The sequence below is a fragment of the Corapipo altera genome, unplaced genomic scaffold, assembly GCF_003945725.1.
Source record: "Corapipo altera isolate COAL_440 unplaced genomic scaffold, ASM394572v1 191, whole genome shotgun sequence".
Taxonomy (NCBI): Eukaryota; Metazoa; Chordata; class Aves; order Passeriformes; family Pipridae; genus Corapipo; species Corapipo altera.
In genome coordinates this window covers 79,477-89,394 of record NW_020885097.1, presented here as the reverse complement: position 1 = coordinate 89,394, position 9,918 = coordinate 79,477, and the positions used below count along the sequence as shown (strand labels likewise).

Here is a 9,918-nt window from a genome sequence, read left to right as displayed (position 1 = left end):
CTTCTCTTCTCCAGGGGAACCTCCCCAGCTCTCCCAGCCTGGCTCCATCTTTGTGACCTGCTCTGCAATCCCTCCAACAATTCCATGTCTTTCCTGTGCTGTGTTGAAAACTAACAATTTTTCTTCAAAAAAATATTTCCCATTTAAAAAAAAAAAAAAACAACAAACATTTCCTATCCTTACATTGATTTAAAGGATTGATTTTCCCAGAGGATTGATTTGATATGTTCTTACATCAACTCAAACTTCAATTCCGTGCATTGATTTAAACAGAAATGTGTTATTTTAGATTTATTTAGTTCAAATGGGAATATCCAAGCAGGTGTGTTGAAATGCTTTGCAAAAGGATAACTAAGTATTTAGATGGAATCTCTGGCCAAGTCGTTTCCATGTCTGGAATTCCTTGGGAATTTACTCTTCCCTTTGGGCTTGTCCCTGCCTGAGCAAAAGGTTGTGTGTCTCTGCCCCTTGTTGTGGTTTTGTGTCTCGAGAGCCTCGTGCCAGTGGTCAATCCCAAGAAATGCCATTGGGAATGCTGATTTCCAGCATGGAAATCACAGATTTGAACTCTCCTGAGTTCTCTGTATCCAGGACCTGCAGTGTCTGAAACGCTAAAGAGCAAAGTCCTCAGCTTGGATTTTGGAATCCTTAACAATTTCAGAGGAGTGTGTTTTGGAGAACGATTCCGCGGGAAATCTTGGAACATTTGGAACTTTGGGTTGGATTAGGTTTTGTCTCAGGGCCCTGAAATTAGGGAGCAAAGGAACAGAGCAGAGGAGGCATCAACATTCCGAGGACGTCGGAGACAAGCGGCGAGTTTTATTTGCACATCTCCCATTATTTGTGTCCTCGTGGCTTTGATTCCAAGGATTTGCCTTCAGCTCCTCCTGGATTGCTGATTTGGCAGCAGGGACTTCGGGCCTGGGGTGTTTTCACTGCTCCACAACCATCAGCACCCTGGGAATTACGGAAGCTCCGCAGGCGTCCGGCGGAATTATTTGGGAGCCCTTAATTTATTCCCTCATTAATTTTACCGGGGAAAAAAACCCCTAAATATCCTGCAGTGAGGTTTGTCCCTCCTGTTTGCCCCAGAGAAGCGTGGGAGCAACCTCCAGGTAGCAACTCATCGTGGTGGTTTGAGCCACCACAAAAATCCCAAATCCAATTTCCACCCGAAGGGGTGGGGGAAGCCTGGAAACTTTTGGTGCCGTGACTCGGATTTTTGGATTGACTGCGAGTAGAACCATGAGACTTGTTGAGATAAAGAAGTTTTCAGACATAACAGACTGTGCCATTGTTGAGAGGGTAGAGCTTTAGCTATAATTTAAGTGCTTAATACAGAGTTAAGTTTGTGATAATGTTGTGCTAAGGTATAGCAGAAGGATTCATATTTCATTTTAGGTTATATGTTAATTGCAGAATATTGAAATTGTCGTGATATCTGATTTTTCACGGTAGGGAAATGGTGGGGGAAGCCCGGAAATTGGATTTTGGATTTTTGTGGTGGCTCAAACTACCACACTCATCCACCTCCATCCCCAGGAAGAGTGTGGGAATTGTCACCTCTCCCCTTTTTCCCAACTTTGCTGTTGCAGCCACAACCCCCTCTGTCCACGTTGAGCACCAGAAATTCTTGTTAACGTTGATGGGAGACCATCAAATTGTAATTTTCGGAGCCCAAGGCAGGTGATTGTGGGGTAATTTTGCAAAAAGAATGAATTATTCCCACCTCCCAGATGCCGTGTTTATTTTGGGAGAAGATGGTCTGGCTGGAGTAATTTCCAAAGCAAACAGGCCCGAAAAAATTACACAAATTCACACTTTCTCCTGAGGAATTTGGTTGCAACCATCAAGGGCGAGATTAGATGTGAACAGTGATTACTGCAACAGCTCATTCGAGGCAGGGACTGATGTGTTGATGACTCTGAGGCAAAACTGTTCTCATTTAATAAGATTTTGCCTCGTACAAACTTCACCTGGTGTAACTCCGTAGGAATTATAGAAACTGTAAACCCAGAGGAATCCAAGATAAATCCAAACTAATGAAAATCAGAGCCTGAAGTTGATATTGTTTTGGTGCAGAGCTGTCCTATCCTGTCCATCCAATTTTAATTTAGAGCTGGAGGCTTGTCCTGGAGAGACAGGAGTGTGTGAGAGGTGCAAACTGCACCCTATTTATTGGGATTATTGTGGCTACAAGTGGGTTTAAATTCAGCCCCAAAGTGTGGGATCTAATGGAAAATTGCTGGCAATTTGGCTGTTCTGCATTTCATGGAATCCCAGGATGGTTTGGGTGGGAAGGGACCTCAAAGCCCATCCAGTGCCACCCCCTGCCATGGGCAAGGATACCTTCCACTGGCCCAGGTTGCTCCAACCTGGCCTTGGACACTTCCAGGGATCCAGGGGCAGCCACAGCTTCTCTGGGCAACCTGGGCCAGAGGAATATTTTTCCCAACTTCCCTAATTCCCTTAACACTGTATTGTCTGAATGACAGGAAACAAAGCAAGTTTATCAGAACAAACTACATCTTAATGCAGGGATTAAAAATGATTTCAACCCTTTTTGAATTAGTTTCTCACATTCCCCAGACAAAACAGCAGCTTCAGCTGGGATTTCAATGAGCTTTGTCAGGCAGCTGAAAAATCACGTATTGAAACCCTCATCTTTCGTGGTAAAAGTTCCTGTGCTGGGTTATTTTATGTTGGAAGCTGCCAGAAATCAGCCTCAAGTAATGTATTAAGCATCCCCTGCACTAAAGAGCCTGAACTGGCTGCTGAATTATAAACTAATATAATTCCCAAACGAGTCTGTGACACCAAATCGAGATCAAAACTTTGATTTGCTTTTGCTTATTCATATCAGAACGAGTCTTATGAGAAGCCCAGAATTCCAGTGGTTTTCTGGGTAAATATCCTGCCTTTTCTCCAACAGTTTGGAACAATGAACGCTCCTGAAAGGATCCATTCATGTTATTATTAGCTCAGAGCACTCAGATGTGCCATTCAGCCTGAGCTGGGTCTAAAATTACCTTCCCCGGCCCAGAAGATGAGACAGTGACTCACGGGGAGACTGGGGGTGGATTTTGGTGTCATCTGTCAATAATTCCTGTCTGACACCCAGCAGAGTTATGGAATAACATAACTTGGAATAACAGATCCATGGGTTTCTACAGGAGGATGAACTTGTCGCTGCCAAGAGGCACCTCCTGCTCCAAGCATTTCCAGGCTGAGAATCCTGGAATGGTTTGGGTGGGAAGGGACATTAAAGCCCATCCAGTGCCACCCCCTGCCATAGGCAAGGACACCTTCCACTGTTCCAGGTTGCTCCAACCTGGCCTTGGACACTTCCAGGGGTCCAGGGGCAGCCAGGTGTTTGAAAAGGACCTGGAGGGGCTGGAGCGTGTGCAGGGAAGGGAATGGAGCTGGCAAGGAGCTGGAGCAGCAGGAGCAGCTGAGGGAGCTGGGGGGGCTCAGCCTGGAGAAAAGGAGGCTCAGGGGAGACCTTCTGGCTCTGCAACCCCCTGACAGGAGGGGGGAGCTGGGGGGGGGTCAGGCTCTGCTGCCAGGGAACAAGGGACAGGAGGAGAGGGAACGGCCTCCAGCTGGGCCAGGGGAGGCTCAGGTGGGACAAGAGGAGGAATTTGTCCCTGGAAAGGGTGGTGAGGCCTTGTCAGGGGCTGCCCAGGGAGGTTTGGAGTGCCCAGCCCTGGAGGTGTCCCAGGAAGGCCTGGCCGTGGCACTCAGTGCTCTGGGCTGGGGGACAAGGTGGGCATCGGGCACAGGGGGCACTCCACGACCTTGGAGGGCTTTTCCAGCCTCAGGGATTCCATTCCATGATTCCATGATGGGCAAACGCCCCTGCAGGAACCCTTGGGTCAGAAGTAGCTCTGAGTTCTGCTCTGGGTTTTCTCCTGACCTTGCCTCCTGTATTCTCACCATGGTGAAGGTCTCCTGGGAAAAAGAACAAGCTCTTCCATGGATTCAGTTCCATATTTCAAGTGAGGGTTTGGGGAAAATCAGAGAAACAGAGAACTGGGTTTGGTTTCTACCTGACAGGAGGTTGTGGCAAGGTGGGGTCAACCTCTGCTCCCAGGGAACAAGGGACAGGAGGAGAGGGAATGTCCTCCAGCTGGGCCAGGGGAAGTTTAAAATGGATATTAGGAAAAAGTTCTCCACAGAAAGGGCTGTCCAGCCCTGGCACAGCTGCCCATGGCAGGTGTGGAGCCCTCATCCCTGGAAGTGTTCAAAACCTGTGGGGATGTGGCACATCAGTGGTGGCCTTGGCAGTGCTGAGGGAGAGCAGTCGCACTCCATGATCTCGGAGGTTTTCCCAACCTTAACGATTCCAAGATCCTAAAAGATCCTAAAAGAAAGCATCTCTTTTCTTTTCACCTGGGATCACATCATCTCCACCTCCCCTGGTCCTCTTGGTCTCCTCTGCCCCCTCCCTGGTGCAGTTCAGTGTCTGGGGGCAGGCAGAACTCTCCACAGGTCCCAGCTTTGTAAGAACCAGGTTCAACACCCTCCAATCCACATCTTTCCCAACAAATTCATCCTCATTTCATCCCAGTTTGACAAATCCCTTTTCCCCAGCTGGTCTTGCTGATGTTTGCTTTGTGTCCAGATTGCTCCTCCACCACCCTGAGGGGCCTTTCTGGTCAGCTCCTCATTAGCCACTCGTTGCTGAGGCACTAATTAGGCCATGGCTGCTGCAGCAGGGCTTGTCTGGGGTGTCAGCAGAGCTCAGCTCGGGGAGGGGTTGAAGAGCAGCTCATCCCAGCTATTTTTGGAAAGCAGGAATTGTGCTTTAGGGGGGGCTTGGATCTCGATGAGATCCGTGACCTCAGACTGCACACCCGACTTTAGGGGGGCTGAGATGAGCCAGGCTCAGTTTAAGCCTGCCTGACTTTGGGGTGGTTGATTCAAGCCAAGGCTAAATTTAAGCCTGCCTGACTTTGGGGTGGCTGAGATAAGCCAGGATGAAGCCTGACTTTGGGGTGGTTGATCTAAACCAGGCTCAATTTAAGCCTGTCTGACTTTGGATGGAGCCAGGCTGAATTTAAGCCTGGCTGAATTTGGGGTGGCTGAGATGAACCAGGATGAATCTAAAACTGCCTGACTTTGGGGTGGTTGAGATGAGCCAGGCTCAATTTAAGCCTACCTGACTTTGGAGGGAGCCAGCCTGCATTTAAGCCTGACAGACTTTGGGGTGGTCGAGATGAGCCAGGATGAATTTTTGGGGTGACTGAGATGAGCCAGGATGAGTTTTTGGGGTGACTGAGATGAGCCAGGATGAAGCCTGACTTTGGGGTGGTTGATTTAAGCCAGGTTATGTTTAAGCCTGTCTGACTTTGGATGGAGCCAGGCTGCATTTAAGCCTGCCTGACTTTGTGGTGGCTGAGATGAGCCAAGGCTGAATTTAAGTCTGGCTGACTTTGGGGTGGTTGATTTAAGCCAAGGCTGAATTTAAGCCTGCCTGGCTTCAGGGTGGCCAAGATGATCCAGGCTAAATTTAGGCCTGCCTGACTTTGGGGTGGTTGATTTAAGCCAAGGCTGAATTTAAGCCTGCCTGGCTTCAGGGTGGCCAAGATGATCCAGGCTAAATTTAGGCCTGCCTGACTTTGGAGGGAGCCAAGGCTGAATTTAAGCCTGCCTGACTTTGGGGTGGTTGAGATGAACCAGGATGAAGCCTGACTTTGAGGTGGTTGATTTAAACCAGACTGAATTTAAGCCTGGCTGATTTTGGGGTGACTGAGATGAGCCAAGATGAATTTAAGCCTACATGACTTTGGGGTGGCTGAAAAGAGCCAGGCTCAATTTAAGCCTGCCTGATTTTGGATGAAGCCAGGCTGAACTTAAGCCTGCCTGACTTTGGGGTGGTTGATTTAAGCCAGGCTGAATTTAAGCCTGCCTGACTTTGTGGACACATTTCTTCTGTCCCTCTGGAAGTGGTGGAAGTTTAAAGGAAGTGGAAACGAAATGGGGGAAAAAGAGCAAGTAAAAGAAAAAGAAAGGTGAGATGTTTTGTAAATATTTGTTTAATATATCTAAATACAGAGGGTTTTATATATATTTATATATTTATATAATTCTGCTCTTAAGCCTGCAAAGGGCTCATTTTAAGTGGGTCTGAGTGATTTTTCTCCCCTGGTTTAACTGGAAAACTCCTTGCAGGGACATCTTCCAGTAGCAGCAGAGGATGGGCATGGAAAAAAATAGGGAAGAGATATTTATTGTTGTTCAGTTTTAGGTTTGCCTTTCTAATTTTTTTTTAATTATTTGTGCTTGGGCCTATTTTTCTGGAGGAGGAATTTGGGGTTTTGGAAGGACTAAGAGTGAAAAGGAAGGGCTTCCAATATTGCAGCAGGGTGGGCAACGAAAGTTTAGTTTTATCCTATAAAATAAGAGTAAAAAAAATCAAAAAGGATGAGGGGGAATGGAGCTGGAAGAGGGGAGATTTAGATGGGGTGTTGGGAAGGAATTCCTGGCTGGGAGGGTGGGGAGGGGCTGGAATAGAATTCCCAGAGAAGCTGTGGCTGCCCCTGGATCCCTGGAAGTGTCCAAGGCCAGGTTGGAGCAACCTGGGCCGGTGGAAGGTGTCCCTGCCCATGGCAGGGGGTGGAATGGGATGGGATTTAAATCCTTTTCAACTCAACCATTCCAGGATTCTGATTCCAATTAAAAATCTGAGAATTAATCTGGGAATTTTTGAACTCTCCTGAGTAAACAGGGACAGAAATGCTGCTCTCAGGGCCCACAGAGGCTTTCTCTCTTTGCTCTGACTTGAAAGGACCTGTGCATTCCTTGTAAAATTGGGAATATCTGCCTTGTATTCCTGCAAGGAATCCTGGCTGTAAATGAAATGCTTGCACACACACATGCACATAAATGAAAGCATAATTCAATTATGTTCTATTACCTCAGTTCTGCCTATCAAATAATGCACAAAAACCCGAGGAAATGATGTCCTTTCATTCCTGTTCATCACAGCTGAGTCGTCGAGGACGTGACTTTCTGCCTCCACTTTGATATCGCTGTTCAATTATTGGCTTTTCTTTTTTGCATTTCCAGTAATCCCTAAAGCGAATTGTGACATTTCCTCAGTTCCACATATCCACTCCAAACCACATCTATTTGTCTCTCTGTAATTATGATTAATTTTCTCTGTCTGCTCCATGAATGACTGAGCTTTTTTTTGTTCCCAGTCTCAGACCCCCATTCCAGGCAGGAGCAGGGGCTTCTTTCAGCAAAAAAATCATAGAATCACAGAATCAGCTGGGTTGGAAGGGACCTCCGAGATCATCCAGTCCAACCCTTGATCCAACCCCGCCGTGGTTCCCAGCCCATGGCACTGATGCCACATCCAGTCTGTCCTTAAACACCTCCAGGGATGGAGAATCCGCCCCTTCCCTGGGCAGCCCATTCCAAGGACTGAGCACCCTCTCTGCAAAGAAATTCTTTCTAAAATCCAACCTAGGACACCCCCTCTTATCTGCCTCCAGAAATCTTCTCCCAGGAATCTCCCCCTGTGCTTTCCATCCCTCAAACCCAAAGATTAGTCTCCTCCAGACAGGGAAGATTTCGATGGCAGGAGCTGGGTGACATCAATCCTCCCTTTAGGATGAAGATTTACAAATCCCATCAGGAGTCTGGGGATGGGGATGGGCAGAAAATGCCATTTTTAACAATATTCCCGTGCCAGCCTCACCTTGATCCCAGTGTTCTGCAAATCCTCTCAGGTGCCTTTCAGAAAGCTGAAACTTTGGCCTAATCCTCTGCCTAAAATGGTTTTTTTTTTCCTCTGTTGTATTTGTTTGTGAACTTTTGGGGCTAAACATCACACACAGCACAGCTCTTTGGAGAGTTTTTGAGACAAAAATTTGGGACCGTCTGAGGCAGGGAATGGAGCTCCCTGTCCTGTCTCATCTGGCCCTGCCCCTGGTTCAGTGACAGCACCTCTGATCTGCCTCCGGGGATCTCCTCCCAGGAATCTCCTCAATGGAATCTCCTCACAGGGATCTCCCCCTGTGCTTCCCATCCCTCAAATCCCAAAGATTAGTCTCCTCCAGACAGAGAAGATTTTGATGGCAGGAGATGGGTGACATCATTCATCCCTTTAGGATGAGGATTTACAAATCCCATCAGGAGCCTGGGGATGGGCAGAAAGTGCCATTTTTAACAATATTCCTGTGCCAACCTCACGTTGATCCCACTGTTCTGCAAATCCTCTTTGATGCCTTCCAGAAAACTGAAACTTTGGCCTAATCCTCTGCCTAAAATGGATTTTTTTTTTCTCTGTTGTATTTATTTGTGAACTTTTGGGGCCAAACATCACACGCAGCACAACTCTTTGGAGAGTTTTTGAGGCAAAAGTTTAGGACTGTCTGAGGCAGGGAATGGAGCTCCCTGTCCTGTCACATCTGGTCAGTGACAGCACCTCTGATCTGCCTCCAGGGATCTCCTCCCAGGAATCTCCCCCTGTGCTTCTCATCCCTCAAATCCCAAAGATTAGTCTCCTCCAGACAGGGAAGATTTTGATGGCAGGAGCTGGGTGACATCAATCCTCCCTTTAGGATTTACAGATCCCATCAGGAGCCTGGGGATGGGCAGAAAGTGCCCATTTTTAACATTCCATGCACCACCGGGTTCCCAGGCAGGCTCTGAAATCCCGGGATGCAGTGGGAATGCTCCTCTGAATGAAAGGCCCTTCAAAAGGCTGCAGCTGTGCCCTGAATGGTTTCCCTGGGGATGAGTAGAGCCTTGTTCCCGCTGGGGAGGGGCTCCAGTGGCACTGCCACTCTCTTTGTGCCCTGCCAAGCCGACCAGGACTCCCAAATGTGGCTCTGTCTCTCCCAAACTCCAGCTCCTGAAGGGCAGGAAAGCTGCAGAGCTCGTGGGACACTGAGCTGTTCCCATTCCAGGGTCCAAATGTGATGTTTGGAAAGCTGGTTCCGTGCCCTCACCCCTGGAAATATTTACCAAAGCTGCCAATTGTTTGAGAGGGAGTTTTATTATTCCTGTCAGAGTTGAAGGATTTTTTATTCCTGGCTGAGTCTCTGCCTTTTCTGGGGTGAAGGTTCACATGGGAGATGCTTTGCTGGCCAAACCTGGATGGCCCCTCATCCATCTGCTTAATCCTGGGAATCACCTGAGACAGAGCCCAGCCAGGGTGGAGCTTTGGAAGTGGCTTTGGGGCTGACAATGGATCCATTTAGTCCTGACTCCTTCTGGCAGGGATGGATGGGCTGCATTAGGAATTCTGTCTAAATCTGTTGGATTTGAGGCCTGAGAAGCTCCCGTGTCTCCATTGGTTTGGGTGTTGGGAGGTGAGGGGAGATCCTGGTCCTGTGTCACCTCAGGTGAGACCCCCCTGCAGAGCTGCTCCAGCTCTGGGAACAGCACAGGGAGGACCTGGAGCTGCTGGAGAGAGTCCAGAGGAGCCATGGGATCCTCCAAGGGTGAAGCCCCTCTGCTCTGGAGCCAGGCTGGGAGAGCTGGGGGGGTTCCCCTGGAGAAGAGAAGGCTCCAGGGAGAGCTGAGAGCCCCTTGCAGGGCCTAAAGGGGCTCCAGGAGAGCTGGAGAGGGACTGGGGACAAGGGATGGAGGGACAGGACACAGGGAATGGCCTTAAACTAAAAGAAGGGAGATTTAGATGGAATATTGGGAAGGAATTCCTGACTAGGAGAGTTGGGAGGCCCTGGCCCAGGTTGTCCAGAGAAGCTGTGGCTGCCGCTGGATACCTGGAAGTGTCCAAGGCCAGGTTGGAGGAGGCTTGGAGCAATCTGGGCTGGTGGAAGGTGTCTGGGGTGGCACTGGATGGGCTTTAAGGGGGCTCCAGGAGAGCTGGAGAGAGACTGGGAACAAGGCATGGAGGGACAGCACACAGGGAATGGCTTCCCACTGCCAGAGGGCAGGGAG

At 48.7% G+C, this 9,918-nt stretch overlaps 1 protein-coding gene across 1 annotated transcript in view; it reads left to right on the top strand.

The window, feature by feature from the left end:
• The window catches only part of LOC113960223 (MAM domain-containing glycosylphosphatidylinositol anchor protein 2), a gene marked incomplete at its 3' end in the record, with an annotated part of 214,775 nt that overhangs the window by 128,692 nt on the left and 76,165 nt on the right, over positions 1 to 9,918 (top strand). The gene's annotated exons all lie outside the window — the stretch shown is intronic.